Source organism: Dufourea novaeangliae, unplaced genomic scaffold (assembly GCF_001272555.1).
Source record: "Dufourea novaeangliae isolate 0120121106 unplaced genomic scaffold, ASM127255v1 scaffold34, whole genome shotgun sequence".
Taxonomy (NCBI): Eukaryota; Metazoa; Arthropoda; class Insecta; order Hymenoptera; family Halictidae; genus Dufourea; species Dufourea novaeangliae.
The window spans coordinates 110,134-135,830 of NW_015373909.1; the positions used below are offsets into that span (position 1 = coordinate 110,134).

The following is a 25,697-nucleotide window of genomic DNA, read 5'->3' on the forward strand; positions in this document are numbered from 1 at the left end:
AAAATACCCGACCCTACAAATTTCCTGTGTAAACTTACGTTTACTTTTGCCTCCCTCAGATACTTCTGGATTTTACACGCTGCGACAACTTTATCTTCCACTCCTCGTTTCTTCTATTTCGCCGGTTGCCTTGCCAAGAAACTGAGAAGAAAAAGGAGGGCGGATCAAGTGACGCCACAGAATATACAGGGTGGTCCACGCAACTTGTTCACCCTAAATAACTTCTAAAGTGTGCATTGTACCAAAAATTTTTTTAGAGATAAGTTGTATGGTTTGAAGGAATACATTATGTAATGCATATATTTTGTGTGTAAGTGGAGGTGATTCGGAGATTTGACGGTCAACTTCGTTTTTTTAAATGGAACGCAATATTTTTTATACCAAAACATTGAAGAGCGTTAAATTTTGAGTAAAAAAGTACTGACCTTTATCAGCCGTAAACCTACTAATTAACGAATAATTTCACTTTGTTTCTTGAAAATGGCCTGTGCGTAATATCAAGTTGGAGATTCAATACCAGGTAGGTGTTCGAAATGGTGTCCATTCACATTAATACACTGATGTAATCTATTAATCAACGGGGAAACTGCATTCTGAATTGTTTCTGCAGGAATTCAATAGTCAAATCTCCGAAACACCTCCACATACAACAAAAATACATGCATTACATGGACCGTTTATTTTGAAAGTGGTGCAAGTCCATTTTCTTTTGTTTCAAGAAAATTTAATGTTAGCAGATCTGACAATTAAAAAATATAGGTTTTTTTAACAAAGCATTGGCAGTTTTTAAGATATTAAATACTAACTAGTTATAAACAAAAAGTTTACACTAAATTAAGCATAAATTACGTCATCTCATTTTTTTTAAAAAAGGACTTGCACCACTTTCAAAATAAACGGTCCACATAATGTATCCCTCCAAACCATACATCATTTCTATAACAAAATTTTTCGTAGAATGAACACTTTAGAAGTTATTCAACATGACCAAGTTGCGCGGACCACCCTGTATATAGGGTAGCGAGGGTGTGGGGGGTGGATATAAAGGAGTGGTAGTATCCAAGAATTCCTTGACTCGATAGTTCCCCACGAAATCTCCCTCGTACCTCCTCTCGATTTGATTTGTGCCCGACCTGGCCAAACCAGCTTTACTGCCCAAGACAGTAAAATGCACAACCTCTCGTGCCTGATTTCTTTCGTACCTTCGCCCCCGAACAGTATATAACTCCTTTTCGATACCGTATTTTTTCTCAGGACAAATCCTCTTAGAGCCCTGGAATACGTCTCCGTAAATCGATTCTTCGTTATGGAACTAAACCTTCGTGAGCCCTGTTATTTATATTGCTTCCGTCATCCATCTGGGTCTTTTATGTTCAGATCTATTTTTTTTTATCTTATAGGCTTCCAAAAAGTCTGAAATAATTCAGAATTCCTTCCCAGGGTGTCTACTACGTCAGAGCTGCATAACGTCTGCTCCCGGAGTCGGTGCCCCACTCCGGTGGTACCCCCACTACGCGGCTCAAGCTGTCCCATCCGATACGTACAGAGCGTCGCAGTCCACGGTGCTGCGGCCCGTACGGGGAGAGATCTTATCGCTGGCAGTGTAGTGAGAGGGGCCGTAGAATGCAATGCTCTGTACCCTCACGAGCAAACTCGGCTACCACTAGGGGAAAAAGTGATGTAAGGGAAAGACTTCTTACCATTTGGTCCTGGAGTTACTGAAATTTATGCCGAATTAATATTCGGTTTAATATTTATTTCAGTATTTGAAATAAATTTTGTCAAGCGGTAGGAGGCCCTTACCTCTACGTTACTTTTTCCCCTAATGGAAAACGCGTAGTGGGGGTACCCCCAAAGTGGGGCACTGACTCCGAGAGCAGAAGTTATGCAGCTTTGTACTACATGATCTAATAGTTTTTGAAACTAAATGTTCGAAGGTTTTTTTTTGAAATCCCTTCGTTTCGAAGATATTTGAGCACGAAATTTTTGCTTATGTCGTAAAAGACCCAGGGGGGTCACGGAGGGTTAAGCACAGTAGGTATAATGTGTTTTGAAGGTTTATAGAAAACTACTTTAACAATGACGAAAATTGTAAGAAAAACTAATAAAAATTGTAGAAAATCTTCTGTAGCCAGAAAAAGAAACAATGATAAGGTAATCCATTGTTCCCATACGGTACGGTAACTCCCGAAACGAAAAAATCACTAGCTTTCACCGAAATAAAAAATTGTTTACAACTTCGAAAATATTACTTTTTTGATCCATGTTTATTTTTCCAGGACTTTTTTTCATCATTTGGCGAGTACTATCCTAGTATGTAGCATTTATGGTTGACCAACGGTGGCCAACGGTTGGGAGTTACATAGTTGGGATATGGTTAGTGTTTTTGCCTACAAATTCCGAACATAGAGCCTACAACGAAAAGTTATGACAATTTTCCAACAAATATCCTACGTTCGGCCAACAATTATTACAGTTGGATACATTAACATGAAATTTACAACGATAATACAACATTAGCCCAACAAAAATTTGCCAACATTTAAATATCGTCTTAAAGGCGTCAGGAATGTTGTTACAACGAAAAACTTGTTATTATATTCCAAATTGATTTTTTTGTTTTCTTATGTATAAATAACCTTGACACAATTATTATATTCCAAATTGATTTTTTTGTTTTCTTATTTATGAATACCCTAGGCCATTTTGAAGGCCCAACAAAATGCCAACAATAATAACAATAATATATATATACCGAATTATGTATTCGTTATGTTACACGAAAAATATACGAGTCACGCGATGACCTTTGAAAGTGTATGTGTATATTTTCAACAAAAGGTCCCTTCTACCAACGCGATAAAAATAGAAACATTTTCATCCTCTAGTGTTGGAACACAGTTGTTTGTATTTCTACATTCTCGCTATACGAATACATTTGTCCCTTACTGTAAACAAAAGACACGATTTTCGTCCGGGCAGGGTTGAGGGGGAAGCTATATCCCAGTCGTTTCTCTCTTCGCCCGATGATTATCCATTACGTATTCCCGTCAACAAATTCCCGCTTTGTTTACTGCCCCTCGAGATTGCTTAACAATGACTGTCGCATCGAAGAATCGCCCGGCAATTTCGGTTCTGTTGTCCACCGGGCGAGTAGCAAGAACCGTCCCAGAAAAGAGGATGCCCCGGGAGCATCTCTGTAAAGATCTCTTCTTCCAATTAAGAAGTTATCGACTACAAGACGCTGTCTATTGGTTCTTCTCGGGATCGATCGTAGTGTTCGGCTGCGAGTCCCTCCTTTTTCGTTCCTATGACCCTTCTGCCACTCTCCCACCCTCGCATTATTTCCACCAGTCGTCCATCTCTCTTTATTCCTTTGCCAAACACCCGAAGTTCCTTGGCTATCGGTTATGAATTATTCATGATAAGCGAACCGGTCGAGAGGGGCTTTCGACGAAAAACCGGGTTATATTCTGGTCACCGGATGTTGTACATAACCTGGCGAACTGGGGTGGGGTAGGGATTGCGCGTGAGCGAATATGCTTTCCAGAGTTATTTACACTAATTTCGGCACCGATTTACGTGGTCGACCACAGCCAGGAAGCCGGTAAGTGCGCGGTCGCATCCTTCCGGTTAGTGTCGCGTGTTTGCTTTTTATCGCTGGACAAGCAACAAATTTCTCACTCCTACCCAGGGACTGGCGGCCGTTGTAAATACTACAGGAACTGGATTTTGCGAAAGGAATTATCCCGTCAGAGCTCGCGCCATAGCTTTGTTATAATTGTTTCTCTGCCTCGCGAGTGTGTATTATAGTTGCTGGACAAGTAAAGAGAAATTGTGCAAACGATTGTGAAAGAAAAGCTTGATTATTTTACTTTCGACTTTATGAAAGTATTGAAATGATAAAATATTGTTAACTGTGATGATGGATGTTGTGGATATTCTGGGAACATATGCATGAAGTTTGGTCTAGGCGTTTTTAAGTCTTTTTTTTTGGATTATTGGTTTTTACGGGGAAGGTTAAGTGAAGTGTGACGTGAATAAGAGGAAAAGGGTAACCTTGGAAATAGAAGTTTAGTAAATGTGAAAACGGTTTTCATGCAAACATTGTACATAGTGTTAATACATATAATATTGTACAATGTAAAGTGTATTACGTTGTATTATATTAACGTATAATACTTTAATACGAAAGTTGTAGGCTTTTATATTGTACTATCTGTTGATAAACAGTGTTGTGTTTGAAAAAATTGATGTAGATCTTGCTACGAAGAAAATCTATAGTAAGTATAGAAGTTAAATAATATTTTTAACAATATACTATTTTATTAGTTGTCATTTTTTATTTTCACGATATTGTTATTACAGGAAAATGTAGAGAAAACTACTTAAAATATCTTCTGTATCTACTTTTCATATCGTAACCCTATTAAATTATAATTAACTTTTATTTCTTTCTTCAAATATATTCGTTATAAGGCGCTTTTCAATTAACATTAATTTGTTATATATTTTGATCATCAGACAGTTATAACTTGCAATCAAATATAGACAGACTGGATGAATGGTGTGTTCGAAATGGAATGGTTTTCAACATCGATAAATGCCATATTATGAGATTCACTAGGAAGAATAACCCTTATATCTTCCCTCATTCATTAGAACACGTGTTTTACGTTACACCTTACACGTGATCTCGGTATAACCATCACATCCCCACTGTCTTTTGATTGCCATATCCAAGACATTGTATCTAAAGCAAACAGATCCATAGGTTTCATCCTCAGAAATAGTAATGACTTCAAAGACCCGCTCACCATACTACACCTGCACTACTCCATTTCAATGTAATTCTAACAAGATTAAAACGACTTTGTTGCCCCCTGGCCTGGCTCATAATTATCAGACGACATCTCCATTGACGTCGTCCAACGCTTTATTTTCACCCGTTGAATGGTAAAAAATAACGCTGGTAATGGGATCGGAAAACCATGTTCACGGCCGGCTGGCAGATAACGAATGAAAACCGGACCGGAGAAGAATTCGAAACGAACGCCTCGGGGGCCCGATACCAGCAGCAGCAGTCATCCGTCCTATCGTAACACGGTTACGGGAGATACATTTAACGCGTTCGGAACACGGGCGGCAACGACTGATCCATTTGTCACTGTCCGAATCAGTTGGTAGCGCGATCTCTCTGTTCGGATCCAACCCTCTAACACACATGTTGTACAGGCCTGCTTTAAATAAAAAGAAAAACAAAACAATGCTGAAATCGACGTGGCCATATTAAATCTGAAACTTTCTGTCAAAGTTCACGTCGCTTTATGGAGTAACGACATTCATTGCATATTATAGTGGCAAGGTAATAGACGTTTGTGTAAAATCAAGTTTCTGGCAAGCTTGTACGTATTAGGATAACAGAAGAAGTACGCAAAAATATTTGAAATGGTCATAAGAGCACGACGAATAATGCGCCGCAAATCACTCCGGTTCAGTAGGCAAAATGGAAGTGGACTCTATTGTAGAATGTTTGAACGTTCGGAGGAAAGATATGAAGTAAAATATTGGATAATAATAATTTAGATAATATTTTAGATAATAATCCATACGGGGAAGATTTTCTTGTAAGAAAAAGTGAGTGTATTGGACACGTTGAAAACAGAATGGGTAGCCGCCTTCGAGAAATGAAAAAGAAAAAAGAACTTGGAGGTAAAGAAAAGTTAACGGATGTTCTTATAAAAAAATTAACCGAATAGTATGGATTAGCTATAAAGAGAAATATTGACTTTGTTGAAAACATGAAAAGTGGTATTGTGACGACATTTCATCATTTGAGCTCGACAAATAATGAAAAGCCAATGCACAAGAACTGTCCAGCGAGAGCCGAGAGTTGGTGCAAGTGGCAGGTCGCCAAAGCTGCAGATAAAGAAACAGAATTTTATCACCCCTGCCCCACTTCACGTAGATGTACAGAAGCATATCTTACCAATTTATGATTTGTCGAGGAGTGAGCTTTTAGAAAGGTGCTTAGGTGGCCATACACAGAACGCCAATGAGAGTTTCAATTCCACTGTATGGCGTTTGGCTCCTAAGCACCTGCATTCCGACTCGAAAATAATAGAATTGCAATAGATATTACGCTATTTTAAAAATATTTAATACCTTAAATTTAAAAATTGAACCGCAATGTATGTTTTAGCGGCGTACCAAAAGTAGCTCAAAGGAGGCTAGAACAGCTCGTAGACAGCAACAAATAGAACAACAAAGCTTTTACGAGGAAGCAGATTTGCTTTATGGGCTTGGAATAGCAGATTAGCCTGTAAGTGCTGAGAATGTAAATTTGTTACTTTTCCGTACTTGAAACTTTAAACGCGTTTTTCTCAAAACCACATTTTTCAAATTGGCGTGCAACATTATTCATAAACTATTCAATCAATCGAATTGCCTAAATTTCCTTCTATGTAAACCTATTTGTTTAATATTTTCATCAAATTAAATCATTTTTATTGCAAAATTTTTGGTAGCCAGAATATATATTTTTAACTTCCAGAAGTATCTTTAATACGGTATTCAAGATTCCATTATAATTGATACATGTACACTGTGTTACTAATAATTTTATTCATTCAATAGGTGCAAGACAGCCAAAACAGATTTAGCTATATCAAGAAATTAAAATTCATTATCACGACGAATCTCTGTAAGTTTTACGTGACCATTATGAACATCTGATTTGAAACAACGATTTCCGAGCTTCCGTTGACAGTGATCCGACGTATTCTGAATCTGTTACTGCTCGTTGACCGACATTTCCGGGCTGTTTTCGTTGTTTCCATGGGACACGAGCATTATCCTCTGTTAAACGGCGCGTTCAACGATACCCTCCAACGTTTCCGTTGATTTTTAATTGAACGGCAGATAATCGCTCCGAAGTCGGAGACGTAGACGGCTGTTTGGACTGTAGCCAAGGCGGTTTCTCATCCCGTTTTAAAATTCAATTAAAATGGTTATAGATACTCGGCGGAACTCATGAATCCCCTTCTTTCGGGTGTTGTTCGTTCAACAATGCCCGGCCTTGAATTGCTAGATTCCTAGGACGGGAGAGGGGTGGGGGGTAATTAAACGTTACCTATGCACCGGATGCATGAGAGCTATATAATATATTAGTTCATTTTCATACGTTTTTTGCCGTTAAAAAGATAATTAAATTGCATGATCATATGCCGGAATATTATTTCCACTGTCATCATGCGGTGATTCCACAACTCTTATTATTCTGACGACCGACGCATAAACCAATCTGTATTTTTCCCGTTACAACGAATTAAACGGTCGCCTGACGTAATTCAATTTATACTACTGACGTAGCCGTATACTGGGTGGAGCACGTAATTGGAACCACTTCGATACTGCATAACTAATTACATTGTTCAACATGTAGGAAAATGTGCAATTTTCAATACGCGTTTCTTGGTAGACATTTATGAGCTGAATACGACTCTGCAACCCGTTTCTTCCCAGCATGACCAGTTTTTGAAAAAAATCAACTTTTAAGAAAAATTGCAAATTTTCAACTTTGGAGCTGCGTTGTGCTTTTACAATAATAGTTATTCAGTTTCTTTTGACACGAAATAATTCTCAGGACTCTACCGAACAAAATGATAGCAACTGTTACTATATTATAGATATTTAAATATGTCTAAATAATGTTAAAAATGAAAAGGACACCGAAAACGTACCAATTTTTGCTAATATTCGTCAATTTATTTCAAAAACTAAGAGAACATCGAATCATAGCACGTGATGGAGCAGACCTTTCTGCTGAGGAAGGTGTCAAGGAAAGTTCGCTTAATATGTTTTGTTTTAAATACAGAAAGGAAACAGTTTAGCAGAACATGCGGCGGCGACAGTGGTACTCAATGACGGCGGTCGCTTGCCTACCACTCAGGCTGGGTACTCAGCGTAAAGGCAGGTTCACACTTGTGCAACGCGCGTTGCAGAACACACTTGAACTGGTCGATTTTAATGGCTCGACGCGCAGTTAACGACTTCGTGCAACGTCAAGCCGAACACGAGCATTCTAACGCGCATCACAGAAAATCGTGTGGCGCGTGTGAATCGGTCAATGGGCCCTCACTGTCGATGGTAGAGAGAGGGGCGATATCGCCGGAGCGGAGACGACTGTGGCGCCCCCTCCTTCATCGACAGTGAGGCCCCGTTGATAGATTTACATGCGTCGACACGGTTTTAATAGCGCGGTTGTTTAAAGCGGTGTACATATGTACAGAGTGTATAAAAATGGTTTGCAGTGGCTTGCAGACATTATTAACACCTTTGTATTGATGTACATTTGTTAAACAAACTATGTTAACATGATTATTGTTTGCATATTGAAATTAAAACTGTTATACTTTGAAGCTTTACATATTTTCTTAATTCTTTGTTATATTGTATCACCTAAAATTTGACAACATAAACAGGAAAATTTTTTCAATGGGACAAGTAAATATACATTAAACGAAAATTTAGTCTCTATAGATTCCAATGCTGTAGATTTACCTCATAAATTATTATTATATATTTTTTCTCCCTGTAGAGTGCTCTGCGAGCTACATTTAATCGAATCACCTTTTACTATATAATTTAGTTATTTGAATGATACGGAACCTATACGTAGGTTTTGCCGCGTATTTGATAAACAAGAGACAGGGATAATAATGAACAAATGAGAGAAACAAATCAGTAGCAACTCTCCATCCAATGAAACGGTCACAGAAACCTGACAATCTCTCTTTATTATCCCCTTGTACCTATAGAGGGGTGATCATTCAGAATCCAGTATATTCAGCGGTATCGCCGACTGAGGTATAAAAATTTCACGTGAAAAATTCTCATTATTCATCGCGACAGCCAGTGAGCTCCAAGTCGCGCGCTAGATAACGAATTCGTAGCTTGTTAAAATTACGCCCCCGGGCATCATACAAAATTTAACCACAGTAGTTTAAATTTTATAGGCTCCCACGGAGCGAATGCCGACTCCTTTTATAAAACCATTCAGCGTAACGTAGTATTTCGTCCACTCTTAATGAATCCGACCGCAATTCGGCCGTGGCGTCGAAATTATTTTCCAAAGGGTGCCCGCAATAATTTCAGGTGAAAGCAACTAAACTATAAAAACATCAAAGCCATCCATTAAAAAATGTGAGACGAACGCTACTGATACGGTTCGTCCACGAAACGAGTACATTTTATTGGTCCACCACATCTCTCACCGTTACCTGTCTGCGACGTTATGTATAGCGTGGTCGTAAAATCATTTAGGCGCAAAAGTGAACGTGTCTGGAACATTTGAGCAGCTATTTAAGAGAGAAAAGGGGAGACAAGGAGCTCAAGCGACGTTCAATACCGTACACTGTCAATTCACATCCAAGATACTTCTGATTATTTCTTTATCGTTGACAATAGCTTACCAAGAATTAAAGTTCTTTTCATGTGTTCCGAATATTAGGTCGCTAACTGTACGTTCTATGACCTTAATGCAACAATCAATTCATCTTCATATACAGTACTCTGTCGATCACTGTTTGACTGGTTCTACAGAATTTTTGTCAGGGCGTCATCCCTACCACTGGGGGCGGGAGGGCGGGGGCGGTTGGAACCTGTCAAGCGCATAATGTGTTGACCCCTCCCCACCCTGCGTTTATTGTCGAGGTTCGGACTTCGGGCAAAAAAATGAATTTACGAGAGTCTGAACCGTTGGTCCTGTTCGATGCTTATCGCGGCGCGGAAGCGAGATCTTGACAATGATCGATGAAACACTGTAATTACAGTGATATTCCAATAACTTAACAAAGTCTTTTAACAATTCTTGGAGGGAGTTCTTGAATTATTTTTCCTAAGCAGCCTATACAACTAAAAAAAGATGAATATTTCAAATAATAGTGCCAAAAATGGCCGATAGACTGTGATGTACTGGCACGTTTACGGACGTCAGTGGGTTCTGCCCCGCGGGCAAGCGAGTTCATGGGGTCATTGTCACGGTGACCACTCGCGTCGCCCGCAGGGCCGCCAGGGTCGAGGTGGTGGTACTGGGAGTACCACCCCCGTCGCGGCCGGCCCACGAGGAGACAGCGTCGAGTGGTGACCCCTCGATGCTGTAGGTAGGAGGAGGCGGGACGGCAAGCCAGCCGTCCCAGAGGGGGAGCAGTCACCCCACTCCCCCACCCCAGAGAGGAGCCCCTCCTTCATTTGAGGGCGGGGGAGGGGCAAGGGCGGGGCTGGTCGCGGTAGTGTGCTACGGCGTTAAAGTGACCAGCCTATACGTCCGAGAGAGTCACCGGGGGGTTTTTAGTGGGTAAAAATCCTACATAGGCCGTCTCCGCGCCCAGCGGAGACGATACACCTTTTGAAGGTTTTCCCCCATTAAAAAAAAAATATAAAAACGGTCGTCAGTGGATTAAACCGAAGTTACAGTTCTTATGAACGAACCACAGTTAACACTGACAATCAGTTTTTTTCCGTTTCAGTATATGAACCCTACAGCCGTATACGGCCCTAAGCGCGGCGACATCAATCGGGGTCGTCGCTCAACACGTGTTAATTTACGACCACGCTATATCTTGGTGAGGAGTACACACCTGAAGACCCCGTCTGTCGTTAATTTTCATTTTACGCGGGCTGGTCGCGGCGCGCATCCATGCATAATATACTCGAATTTCCTGTAGAAGGACGAGCCAGGAGGCATAATGTATATACGTCAAACGATCCCCACTCCCTCCCCTTCTCTTCCAGGTCCGCCGCGATGTAACGGAGACGGGAGATGAGAACGGGAACGAGGGGGAGGGTGAGACACGGCTCGTTAAACGGTGACCTCCTCCCTCGGCAACCGGACCCAACGGCGAAAGAGCTACACACTGGAAATTGTTGTCTAAATACGACCACATTTATTCTGCAGCTTCCTGACAAACGTATATATTAGTCAACGGAGAATACTGCACCTTTCTTTTTCTCTGTTATCCCCCGGTTCAATTCTCTGCCACCCACCCACAGCCCGTTTCTCTCTGTACTTGCCTTGGCCATTTTAAGATCGATTTACACTATACGACACGGACCGACACGTACCGCCACTACCACAAACTATCCTCAGCACGACGAAACTTTGAAATATGCGTTTTAAGTTTGACTGTTTACACTGTCCGGCACCGACCCGGAACGTTCCGTGAACGGCACGTACCGACACCGTCAGATTAGGTCAATCTACACTATACGGCATCGACCGTTATATATCAGTAACCGCACCGAACATCATCGGCACGACAAAACATTGAAGCATGCGTTTTAAGTGTGATTATCTACATTGTCTGGCACCGACCCACAACGTTCCGTCAACGGCAAATACCGACGCTACTGGCATTTTCGCAAAGAACATTTTGCCGGTTCGTAACGGTGTGTGTCGGCGCTGGTCTGTCGCTGGGAATTAATAAGCAGTTGTAAGCGGGCTATTCCACGCCAAATCGATCACTTTTTGCAGTATGTTTTGCAATTTGGATGAAACTACAATATGTTCTGGTCTATGTGAAATAATGACGAGTTTGTATCATCATTTTGCTGGCTTCAAAGTTGATAAGATATAGAAAATCGCAAAAAAGCGGGTTTTCAGTCATACATAACTGTATAAACAAATTTGTATTTCGGAAACTATTATACTTGAAGAGAAAATGTTTTTTCATTCGCATCGCAAGAGGTACGACTTTCTAGGCTTATTTTTAACTGCATTGTACGCACCCTTCTTCAATATGAAAATTATAAATACATTTTTATCGAACCTCTGCTCACGTTTTTAAAAATCTGAAAAAGTATATGTTATTCTTTGAATCTTTCTGGATAAGCATACCAAATTTTAAGTATCATTTCATTATACTTAGGGTGGAGCTTCAAAGACACCCGAGTGCAGTCCAGATGCGCCGCTCGGTCAGTAATTGCTTACCATCTCTAAACTTTTACTAATCTGTTTCAGATAAACAACTTTCTACGTCACCGATACCTGAAAGACCCAATTTGATCTTCTCTCGCCACCATGCGACACCAAGTCTGTTTAATCTCACGCATCCTCTTGCATGACCGCATGCATTCTAGAAATCCTACCATCAATTCTCCAACGGTCAATGAGCGACAGGCCATCCGCTTTCGACACGTATATACAGGGTGTTCCACTTAACATAAGCACCTTAAATATCTCACTTATTTTTGATTTGCAGAAAATTTATTGTAACAAGTTTTCAAAGTAATATTCATCAGCTTTGATTCATTCTTGCATTAATCCCTCCGTAGTAGTTATTTTATTATTTAAATCTCCTCCCACAAATTTATGGATTTTTCGTTTGCAAGCTAACACGAAAGTGACACTACTACAGGTCATTGCATTGGTCTTGATCTAAATTATTACGCTATGATGATGGCAATTTGTTATCCTATTTGACAAAACATCGATTACCTAGACATTTCGAAAAATATGACCTTGAGAAGAACTCTGTTCTCATCGTAGTGTTTACCCCTTCCAACTAACAATAACTAACATTATCCTCTCACTGTTTTTTTTATCTTTAAAAACAAGTGAGATAATAAAGGTTCTTACATTAGGTGAGATACCCTGTGTATACAGGGTGGGCAGCCCCTTCCATCTAACAATAACTAACATTATCTTCTCACTGTTTTTTTATCTTCAAAAACAAGTGAGATAATAAAGGTTCTTACATTAGGTGAGATACCCTGTGTATACAGGGTGGGCCGGAAATCGAAGTACAACTGTGCAGGATACTGAAAGGGAGACTGAGAGATAAACAGCGGAGATAAATGAAGCTACACATTGAGTGAGGGTGGGGGGTAGAGAAGAAATGATTGGAAGGGAGGACGTAAGGTGCGAGTGGGGCAGGGATAGAGGAAGATAGGGTGACGCAGGGGGAAAGTACCATGAATGATCGTCCAGGGAAATGTCGAGCGAATGGTTGCAAAATTCTCGTCGAGCTTCTGGTCTGTTACTTGGTGCGGCCCAACGTCATCCTCAAGTCACCCCACGGGCGGAACAGGTACGCTGCAGGGCGTTACCATATCCTAATGGACATTCCAGCCGAGTGCAACGAGCCGTTATTCTTATGACTTGCACCGCCGGCCCCTCCCAGCCAAAGGGGCGTTACGCCGTTAAGGCTCCGCCGTCGTTCACGGGCAGGACAGTGAATAACAGGCCAGATTAACTGGTTACTCTCGTTTCCTTGCATTATGAATGCGAGACTTCAGCCGTTTGTATGCAATCGTTTACAAGCTATGTCCAACTGTTCGCGATACGACGTTCACCTGTGAATTGCGAAGGGCGGGGGGGGTCGATACTTCTCGCTCTTAGCGACGGGCGTACGAAGTATTCTTGTTGTTACTTGATGTAGGTTGTTCTTTGAATTGTCTAATATGTTTCAAACCCTTTGTAGGCATCCACAGGATGGTTCATCTGACGTGAGCACTTTTATTACTCGTAAAATTATTGGCTGTATTCAAAAATATTTTAAACAAAAGTTGCATGTTATCAAGGGGTACATACAGGACGGAGCACTGGAACCATATCTATAATAATTTGACCTGTTCAAAACTTTCACGGTGCTCCGCGAATTGTTTCAACACCTCACAAATCTATTTTGCGGTTACAGGTTCCATCTAATGTGCGTTTATTATTTAATGGTTTTATCTAATTATGCGGTTTACAGGTTCCATGACCTCCCCACCCACCCCCTAGAGTGGTAGGGATGAAGAATAGGAACTCTCACGAGGAACTTCCTATCCCACACTTATGGAGCCTTTACTGTATATGGTTTCGAAGGAAGCGTAGTTAGATATGGCTAGTTTTTCCTAGACGATTTATGAAGGTCAAATTTGTTCTTAAAAATTAAATCTTATACTTTTTAATCCATCAGTCGACCCATCTTCTGTATAATTCTGTATAAAAAAGTATTAACCCATTCATATAGAAAAACCATTAATTTAGGAAATATTTTTCGAAGTTGCATACATGGAATCGTACGTTTGGAAGTTATTGCAGTGATTTCACGTGTGCATTAATTCCTCAATTGTTATAGGTGGTCCACTAACTCCTTGAATATTATTGATCCAATGCAGTTTTACTCCTCTGTTGAACTTAAACAGACAAAGTCAAGATAATACGACAAATAGGAATAACAATGACACGCCAATAATTTAATTCTCATTCTTCCAAACCCTCTCTCTCTCTCTCGTCCGTAAAATCAATTCTTTCGGACCATTCGGAAATTTAATTATCCTCCACCCAATTTCTCCGCGGGGGCTCCGAATATATAATTAATCGTAATTTGGCTGAATATTTTATCGGCGTCCGTGGAAATCGGCGACGGTTGTAATGATAACTTCCGTCGATTAATTATTTCGGATTGTAGTTAAAGCGTGATTTAGCGATGCCCGGGATTCGCGGCGGTGGTATCGTGGGCACAAGGGAAGAACAAGGATGAAACGGCCCCGGGCAATTGTTATCGACGATAAATGACGTACGAAATCGCGATGATTTTGACGCGAATTGGTAAAACGTGAACGGTCGATCGATAGGCAATAAGCAGTAAATTGGGACTGCGCCTCTCCCGCGGCATGCAAATCGTCCGAAGGCCTTTAATAAGTGCCTGCGTAGGTAGAATGGAGAAATTGTGCGATTTCACGTTGGCGTTGAGGGGGCCGAAAGAGGGGGAGGATTGTGCAGCCATATGTACATACATATATGTATATGTATACCGGGTTGCCACTTTAATCTTGGCAAATAACATTTTCCATATCGGTCTTCGGTTTTTGCCACGGAGAAATGAAACGATGGCACGCTATCGTGTCCTCTTGTCCGTGCAATTTCTACCGTTGATTATACGATTTTTGTACCTGTTCGATTCGCGAGAGTAATTATGTAAATTGAAAATGCAACCGTACCATTGAATTAGACTGGTTCGTGATTCCTTTTACTGGTATTGGCTTTACGATGGTTTAGCGGTGTATTGGTATTGATTTATGTCTTATAATTTTCGCGTGGAACGTTTGACACGATGAATCGAGATGTTGGAGAACGATAGAGTAGGGGATGGATAGTGCAAAACTCGAGACTGTTACTAATTTAAAATAAAATCATTGTATTAAAGTAGACTGGAAAGGTTGAGTTGTAACTATTAGAAATATATTAATGGTGGAAATTTTTTAAATAGAAGTATCATAACTCTTTTTCAGCGCATGTGACACGGTCCTGAGTTGGCGCATGCGCGTTGCGTATGCAGACATGGCGTAAGCTCTGTACACAGCACACACGTATCTTGTAACAGTTTTAATAAATACGTACATTCTTTATGATAAGTAAGTGTGTAGTGTGCTTTTAATATAAAGAACATGACAAAGCAAAATTTGTATCCTGAATCTCTAGACGGTAAATTAATTTTCACACTTTAATTCCATTGTTTGACAACATTGGGATTTAATTTTAATGATGTGAATATATTACTACTTTTTACACACTAATTGTTAAAAGATTTCCTATACGGTCAACATTTTATATAAAAAAGCAAGGAAACCTGCATTGGACGTTGTATAGTTTTCGATATTTTTTTTAACATAAAGTTGGCAAATTTAATTTTAGTAATATAGATCTTTCCGTCTCCCGCTAACATACACTACGGTTCACAAATTTTCAAGCAGCTAAACAAAATCATAAAATGTCACGTTATAGAGTTTTTATTACAATCGAAGGTCTATATGATAAAACCATCTTAAAAGTTGTAAAAGCACTGACAGTAACTGACCAATTTATTTCCATACCTTTTAAGAAAAAAAGTAACCATAATATTTCTTTCTGAAATTCTTATTTCTTATTAGTGTTACTTACAATTCTACCATCCTTCTGTAATAAATTTTCTTGAATTTTAAAATAACATTTGAAGTTTCCGCTTCCAAAAAATTTGTGCCTTCTATTCAGTAATATCTTAAAATATTCTTTATCTAAATTCTTCCGTTAAGATTATTCCAATTAAAAATTCCAACGTTCTCGGTTTTCACGCACTGAGAAATGCGGGGATTTGTTGTACAGAGTTTAGCTTACTTTTAAAAAAGCTTGAAAGGGACTTCAATACCTGATCTCGTTAGCTAGACTTCTGGTATGAGTATGATCCGCGAATGAGCTGTACGCGTCCCTTTTATACCCCGAAAATCGAGTCTAAAAGTAGTGGGGGGGCACGCCTGTTCCTCCACGGAAACTGTTTCACAAGAAAATCTAGCCACGCCATAACACCCCGCGGGCAATTACATAATCTGGCCGGATGCATTCCAACTCCCGATAGGGTTAAGAGGTCACGAAAGTGTCTTCGTACGTAACAAAGTACTTCTAAACTTGAACGACGTAGACACAAATAACACAACGTGCGCACAAGCAAACCTCGACAAACTTCTTTTAACAAATATGTTCAGAAACAGAAACATTTCGTGCAAACTGTTCCAAGTGTTTCATAAACTTTTTTTACAAAAGAATATTTATAGAACTAAAAATCATGACTGCTTTCAAACTTTTGAATGGTAGTGTACATAACAGGTATACCCTTTCATTGATAGAAAGAAAAAGTAACTGATCGAGACAGTTTCTCTTACCAGCAAACCGAGCAAGAAACACAGCTCCTTTCAGTGTCTATAAGCCGTCCGCCGCAAACGGGGGTTGCGTTTCTTGCGGCGGTCTTTGCGTTCATTCGTCGTCTTACGAAGTTCGAACGATTTGCGAACAGTTCCATGCGAGTGGCGAACCGGGACCTTGTCATAAAGTTACGCTTTATCGTGTTCCACGCCAGTGAGGGTTTCCTCCTCCACCCACCCCCACGCCCCTGACATGAACGCGGCTTACTTCGATCTGCCAATCACGAGTTCGGCTCCTGGAAACGCGAACCCACCCCCGTTCGTGCCAGGATGTACAAAATGAAATCGACTCGAACGATCGTTCCGGCTTGCCTTCGTTTTCCACGAATATTTCATGCGGCCGACGAGCAAACAGGCCACCTCCTCCTCCCTTTCTACCACCCTCTCCGTTTCTTTCTCGATGAACCGCTTCGACGTTGCCCCCTATTAAACCTTTTTACAATATTAAGGCATCGCCGAGAATCCTTCGGGTGAATGTAGACCGTCTGTCCAGATTTCGTCGATGGAACACGTGGTAGGGAATGTAAAAAATTGTTCATCCTCTACGGTCCTAATATATGTAATGTTTTGAGCTTAATAACTGGTTAATTAATATTAACCGTTTGGCCGTCAGTGTGTTGCTATTGTATGGGACAGTTTAGTTGTCGGTTTAAACTTTGCTGCGGAGAGTGTAACAGCTGCTTAATTAATGCGTGTAATTAATAGAATTAATTAAACAACAATGAATTTTTAGCCGATGCGAAGTTTTGATAAGTGACTGTAGTCATATTTAGGATGCAAGAAGTACACAGTGGTGGGTTGTTATACGCACGTTTAGTAAGTCATCGCTTCTTTTTTAAATAATTGTAATATAATTTAAATTTATACATATTCCATCTACTTTTTCGTAAAAATGGCGGAAGATAACGAGAATGAGGATGCAAATCACTGGAGTAGCTAGCAAACCTTTTTGATTTCTTGAAAAATAATTATCAATTTTGGCAAAATAGAGTGGATTATTTATGGGTATACTTATTGGATATTTTATATTTTGTACTTTAATGGAATGTCGATTGCATCTGCAGGTTCGCCTTTTTTGTAATGAATATGGCAATTGTTTTCAGAGTTCAGCTTGAAATTAGAAGGAATGATTAGTAAAGAGAAAATGGTTGCTGGGAAAGTGTAAAAATTAGGGTACGAATATGCACTTCGCTAATTTGAAAGAAAACCGGCAGAACTCAAGAAGCATCAGTTTAGAAAGAAACGCTATCTAAAAATATTAATAAAATCCTAACTCCAATATAAATGATTTAAAAAAAAAACACATCAATAATCTTTTTCATGTTTAATTTTGTTTGTCTAGTATACTATCTATATCATTATGGTTAAGCAAATAGTAAGAGATCTCAAATTTTTTATTTCTGTTGGTTTTCTTTCAAAGTAGCGATTTCAGTATAAATTCTTTTAACTTTTCTGTATCGTTCGGGTTAATTTGATCGGAAATCGAAGTCTGACTGTTAGTTATTCCGGTTGTTATTCAAATTTGTGAACTAATTTGACATCAATAGTTAGTGAATCTTATAATTTAGCACAAGTGAATATATTGTATCCAGTCGATTTCAATTTCGATAAATTTAATTTAGGGAGTAATAAGTCAGAATTTTTACCTGATATATTTTTATGAACAGAATTTTTTGCAGTGACTGTTAATATATAATACACGGAATATCATAAACATTCATATCAACTATATTTCAACATCCAAATTTCTAAAATAGAATATTCGATTGAATATATACTCGACTTCTGAATGATGTAACGTCCTACGACGTTTCGTTAGTAAATAAATTCTAAGTCCCAGATCTACGTATTTTTCTAAGTTTCGTCCGTACGAAAAGTTACAATTATCACAACCGACGTTCGAAATCTAAGACTGTATTACTATTGAAGAATTCAAATTTTATTAATCAACAAGTAAATTCAAAGTTGAATATAGGAATTCTCTTCCTGTAAATATTAGTTGTAACATCGTTAATAAATATAGCCAAGTTAATTAGTCCTTAAAGGGTGGCTATCTCTAAAAATCCTTAGAGAGTTGTATAGGGCTGGTAATGTTTCATGAGAATGGTTTGCTAAATAGTAGCCATATTTGCCAATAATGGCTTCCCCGTGTAATGTTCTGTGGCATAGACAAAGAATCTTGCTGTGCCCTAACAATTCTTTCACTACTCATTCATTACATTTTCGCGAGCTCCGGTGGAATGGTGTCCCGACTCAACCCAGGAATAATCAAACAGAATAGATGGGATCAATCGCTGATCCTAGGTGCCAAACTTACCCTAGTCCGTGGGAGCGTTGCAGTTTAAAGTCCACGTGGTTCGCTGACACGAAAACATTCACAATTTATATCCCGTTGCTCCCGATAGGTCCGGGCAGGTGTGGAAACGAAAGAAGAAAAGTCAAAGCGTTGTGTATCAGCCCACTTCCGATAGGCATAGACCTGCAATTGCTACTCGGTTCGCTATAAGGCGAGCCTAGCACGCAACGAAGATCTGCGTTCGCGATACCAGCCACTTTAGATCCCCTTCTGCTATTCCTTTTATACATCCCTAACCTGGATACTCTTTTTATTCTACATCGACAACGGAGCCATTATATTGTCTCGGTTTCGTGTTCGGAGGGCTGCGCCAATCCGCTTTCACTTGGGCTTCGCTGACGTTCATGTGTTTAAATCGTTCACGGGTAAATACATTGATACGGATTGTATCCGATCAGCTATAAAATTTGGTCAATCCTCCGAACTGGATGCACTCCCGACGGTTTCCCGATACGATGTACTGGAGATTTTCACTTCTGTGGCGTACTGATATTTAACAGATAAAGGATTCAATATTATTCTTGTGTAATCGCTTTTATGTATAGATATAATAGAATTGGGCACAATTTTATTTGAATAATGCATAATTAGAAGCCAGCAGTATTTAAGAACGTTAACCTCACTTTCACACCGTTAATAACATCCAGTGATTGTTCGCCAGGTATCTTTCCATTCAAGAAGTATGAATTTATTATAAAAATCAATAAAAAATGTTGTTTTATCTTATATTTGTTATTGGAAATTCTTTATCCAGATAATGATTTTATCATCTTTGAGATATAGTATGTCAAGTCACGTGCAGATGTTACAATTTTGTGGTCAGACATAAAGGATCAGTCTTTAGTATGCGATAGTTAAAATAAAAAATCCATCATTATTTCTACGCCTCTATTATCATTACAAATTTCGATTGATGCAGATTCTTTCCAGTTGAAATAAAAGCATTTAACGACAACGAAATTTTTATTGATCATTGATTTGATTTGAGTACCCGTTGAAGCGTGTCATACTCTCCTTTGAGCTGTTTAAATGGTTATACGTAGGATAAAAAGGTTTTACGTTCCTGTTTTGCAATATGAACGATTACGGGCACAAAAGTGGATTTATATTACTATAATTCAAATGTGAACGTCGAGGTGATTAATCTTTCTTTGCGTGGTATGCAAATGATTAATTCATACTCTCTTTCCACAGATCAATGTACATTATAATGGTAGGTACTTTATTACCCTTTCTAGGACTTCGAATAATGCATGACACTAAATTTACACGCAATTAATATTTATAACTTTATATTCATGACAGCATATATCAAGGGTAAAATTACATTCGAAGGATCGATACGTGAAAATTTAAGAGGAATACGTCCACAAATAAATGAAGAGAAAAAGACGCTATAATCTTCTCTTGTAGAATGTAACTTTCTACTCGAAGCAACAAAAAGAAAGTTATATAATGACCTTTCGTAGTTTCCTCTTCTAATTTACATAGTAATTAGACTAAGTTACACTTATTTACAGCGAGTACAGGCTTAAGTTATAACACTTACGAGATATAAGAATAGACCTAACATCTTATGGGACTCGCTGTTCCACGAAAATCATGCTGGTTCGAGCGCACTCTACATAAATGTTTCCCACTACGGGAACTACGTTCGACATCGTGATGACGCACAGCATACACACACACACCCGTGACTGCATATAGCGATACATACATACATTATTGCCCCGCTTTCCCTAGCAAGGAAGAAGGTTCTGCTTTTCTCGAACGACCTGAACGGCAGTTTGACATATACAAGTATGCCCGGTATAAATGTATAACATTGAACTATGAACTATTGAAATAACATATAGAATGTAACTATTGAAAATACGAAATAATGTTTTATATAAAAGTTGTTTAATTCAATGGATCGAACTTAATAGATTAAATGAATTTTTTTAATTGTTATTCACAGAGATTTTAATAATAATGTAAATTTTTTAAACGGAACTATATATTTTTATTAATGCCATGTTCTCTAAACTGTCTTGGGTTTCGAGAAGTTTCGAGAAACCTATCTGTATTTCAAAGTAACACTGGGCAGTAGAAGTTTAACCCCGTTCGTACCCGAAGCAATTGCATCGAATTAAATTCCGAAGACCCAACGACCCAAGAAGCTTCCTCCACGAAAAAACACCATCCCCGATGATTACGATCTCTTAATCTTTTATCGCAGCGGTTCGAATACTAGGCAGTGACGAGTCATTACACCCAAAATCCTGATTCCTGCCTTTATAATCAGCAGCGTACCGTCGGTAATCCCCGTTCGATCTTATAGCGTTGATCATGGAGCGTACCGTTTGAACCCACGACTGGTTGAACGTGGACCGGGGACCGGTTGGAAATCGGGCGGGCGCGCGCCCCGGAATCGCGATCGATGCACTGGTAATGCATTTTCCGATAATGCTGGTTCAGACGTAATCGCGCCCCTCGTGCTTTCCTACGTGTCCACCGTGCATGTACCCGCTCACTCCCGTATGCTCTGTACGTGAGATTCACGGGAGCCGGAGCGAGACAGACGGGCAGCGGTCTCAGCACGGGCGGCGCGGTGGAGATGGTTGCCGCGCCGGATTACTCTGATTTCACTGTTCCCCGGCTGTACCGTCCGTGTGAACCCTGGGTTCCCTGGTTAGCTGACGAGGATGAGGAATTAACCGCGTTACACAAGCCTCAGACGGAGATGAAAATGGCTTTTAGTTAACAGACACGTTTTCCCTGGCTCGTTTGCTCCACTCTCTGGTCACTGAGCTTTCGCGACTCTTGGCTTGTAAGTGGGCTCTTTTTTCGTTTATGCTTGGGAATTGTTTCGAGGTTTTTATGATATCGCAGCCTTGCTAGAGGTGCGACTATCGATAAAGTTATCGATATATATCGACAAATATATCGCACGATTGATAACATTGATAATGCGTTACTACTGCAAGCCGATCTACTTAGACTTCAACATTGGTGCTCCTGTAATAAATTCAAATTTAACCTTAGTACGTGCCACGTTATTAGATTTAGTTAAAAAAAAATTGTTCATGATTATATTCTTAATGGTGCGGTTTCGGAACCAATGAGAAGTATTCGCGACTTAGGCGTTAGCTTTTCTTCTAATCTTACATTTACTGAACATTATAGCACTAATTGGTTAGTCGGAGTTTCAGCGCTTTCTGTTTCACTGTTTATAGTGAGTATGCAACCTGAAACTTCGTTGCTTGAACTACTTCCAAAAAATCAATTACGTTGCCTAAGTCTAAGCAAAGGTATAACTTCATTGTTGAATGGCAGCTACGAAATTTATAAATTCCGAACTATTGCGAAAATTTTGTACATTATGAATGTCTGACAATATGTTAATGTAACACGTAGGATATATTTCAATTTAGTAATTAAAAGTTGAAGGAATAATTTTCTCATTTAAATAACAAAAATATTTCAATTTCAAAATTGAGCTCATAACTTCAATGTTTACTTTTTTTACTTAAATCACAGAAGGTATGCGTAGAACGTCGCTGGTGAGGACGAGAGGATAGGAGTGCCGACTCAGTCGATGTGCCCGGGTCGTTCGAATAAACGAACAAGTGTGAGTCTCGGTGGTATATACAAGTTTATTGCCGTTCAGGCTGCCGTCAATATTTACATTTCGGTTACGCGTCGCATCTGTGCTCACGGTCGGTACGGCGCGCCGGTGCGATTCTTTGGCGCGGGGCTAAGGTTACGCTGAGGCTATGAGTTTCCCGGCAGAGCCCTAATATATCGGCGGAGACTCGTGGATCTTCGGCGTAGATGGTAGGGCGACTTCCACAGACTGTTGTCGGATTCGCACAACTTCCACAGCCGGACAGGCGGATACGGTCCGAATGGGAGTCCGGACCCGGTGGGGTGGCGGCTTATTGCAGGCCGGAGACTGAGCCTGGGAACGGGTTATGGACCGAACGGAAGTTCGGACTCGGTGGAATGTCAGCTTATTACAGACCGAAATTTGAGCCTGTAGACGGGCTATGAACCGAACGGGTAATTCCGACCCGGTGGAGAAGTAGCGGTAGTCGAATTTCGAATTGGAACAAAAGAGTTCTCGGTAACAGTGCCTGGGCTCGACTTACTCTCGAATCGTTGCGGCTCGCGGTTCTTATCGCAATCCCCGGGCGACTTTGCCAGCGAGAAACGGCTCGCGGCCCGTCGCCATCTTGCGGTGGCTGGCGCGTTTGCGGTCTCGGTTGCCGGGCTCGCGCTTCCGCCCTTCTCGCGGCCGCGGCGGCCTGCCTCGTGATGTTTCGTCACAGGTATTTTATCTACAAAGTCTACGAGAGGAAACGCGTATGTTGTCTTTCAAAAGATACCGAAGGAATTGTTTTGTGATTTACGAGCGTGATTAGGGGGAGGTTATGACAATACGTTCGCATTCTGGTAGGTAAATAGCGAAGCAGCTTCTGGTGTATGTTGACGGACTATAATCGTATCGATCCCGTCAGTCGTTTATATTTGTTTATGCTCTACGAAAGACCGTTTCTAGTTTTTGGTTCTTTAAATCAATTTTATCAAAATGGTTGTCTAGAGGTAAAATTCACTGTTAAATAGGAGTGTGTCAAACTGTACTTTTACTTAATGTTCGTCAAGTGCTACGGATTGCAAACAATATTTTTTGGCAATTTTGATATATACGACCGGAAAGTATGATCGTTTGTATTTAAAATAAACCAAATCTCATCGAAGAACTATGTTGTTTAACAAAGATACAGCCCTTCAAAGGAAATCTATATTTAGAAATGTTTTGTGTACGGTAAGAAATGTGTACAGATGTATATTTATGTATGCGGCGTTCCGATTTTTGTGTCTGAGTCCGCCGCCGCAGATGTGCGGTGCGTGTTCTTTATCAGTTTATGATAACGCATTGCAACAAATTTGACAATGAACAGTATTGTTGAACCATAAACACATTTTCAACAATTTATGACTTAAAAAACGGATGAAGCAGCGTCTGGCTATGTACGGCCATTTTCATTGAGGTAATCAACGTGTTAAAGGGTTAAAAATAGGATCTGAAAGTTGAGGTAACTGCGTTTGGTCCTACAGTCGTGTCACTTTTTTTCATAATTGCATCGTACCAGTATCGTTTTGTGATATTTGTGTGCATTTACTATTATCTTCTGTTTTTCAAGATACGTTTAGGACTTTCTGTGTTTTCAAAAGTTATTTCATTAGGTCTCCAGACCTTCATAACGATCAACATATAACTCACCGGTATTTTCGAATTATGGCTAGATTTTTAACGCATTATACAGTTTTATAGGATGTTCATATTTCCTTTTATTGAAAGCTAGACTCATCAGTCATGTAAAAACTACAGACAAATTTCGGACAAATAATGACAACTAACAGATTTCGAGTCCAAGAACCGGAGTAAAAAGCATGTGTATCCTTCTACGACCGTAACTAATTGTACCATAAGCTCATAATTCCTTTTTAAATTAATTCCAGAATTATACAATTGCGTTGAACTTTTATAACGTTTTCAAGTAATTGTGAGAGTTGCTTGAATGGAAAAATAAATTAGAGAAATCGATTCAGGCAATTCCGATGACTTATAGACGAGAGTATTCATACATACAAAAAAAAAGTTAGCCTCCAAAAACTAACGAAACTATACTATTCTATACAATTCTTTAATCGTGGTAGATTGAAATCATGTGGGAATGTCGTGTTATTCGGAAGTTTCCCCAAATTTTCTAATCGTGTCATAGAAATTTCGTCTTATACGAACACTTTCTGTACAAGCTTCTCTCCCACTCTTTTCCAATTTCTTTCTCTCTGTCACTCTCTTGTTCTGTTTACCTCGCCGTGGGTCGTTGTATATTAATTAAAGTGCGCGGCGCGCCCGGATCGAAAGGAAAACGTCCAATGAAACGCGTTCACGTGCGCGATACCGCGGTTACGATGCCTGATAAGGAAACTAAGGCGTGCGTGTCGAGTGCCTTGTCGTTCCTATTCAAGGTACGCCAGTCGATTCGAGGGTACGCAATCTCCCGGTAAAAGGTAACATGCGGTTAATCGAAAGGAAACTTCGGCTCGAAGGGCAAGCGCAATGTGCTGCAAAGGGAGCATGTTGTTATTGCAACTGGATCGAGGAAACGTTCATTTAACGGTTATTGTAAGAGGACATGAAATGAGGCACGGGTTTATGAACAAATTATTTGTTTATTGTTCACTAAAAATGTAGAGCCGAGCACTCGAACGCTCGTGCGTAGTACCGGAAATACGCGAATGTCGCAGCTCTACGATACGCGCTCGCCGCGTCTAAGGCGACACGCCCCACTCCACACGCACGCGCATGACACAGCAGTGCGCCAAACTACAAACAGAAATGTGCCCTTTTCTTTCTTACTTATTACCTCACCAAAAACAATCGTAGCAGGGTTAAAATAATCAATTCGATAAGAATTGATAAAACTACCGCGAGCACGACGCGTAAAAGTTTTCACAAAGTAAAGTTAACGTCTCAGTGTTTAATCTATCGGTTATGTCGGTCATTCCACTCGTTTGCGGCTAATTTTCACCGCGGCACAAACATTGTCGGCTACCTCGAAAATGT

General features: G+C 39.9%; 1 protein-coding gene across 1 annotated transcript in view; it reads right to left on the bottom strand.

Annotated features, from left to right (window-relative positions):
* LOC107193885 (gamma-aminobutyric acid receptor subunit beta) overlaps window positions 1-25,697 on the bottom strand; it is a 143,394-nt gene that overhangs the window by 83,498 nt on the left and 34,199 nt on the right.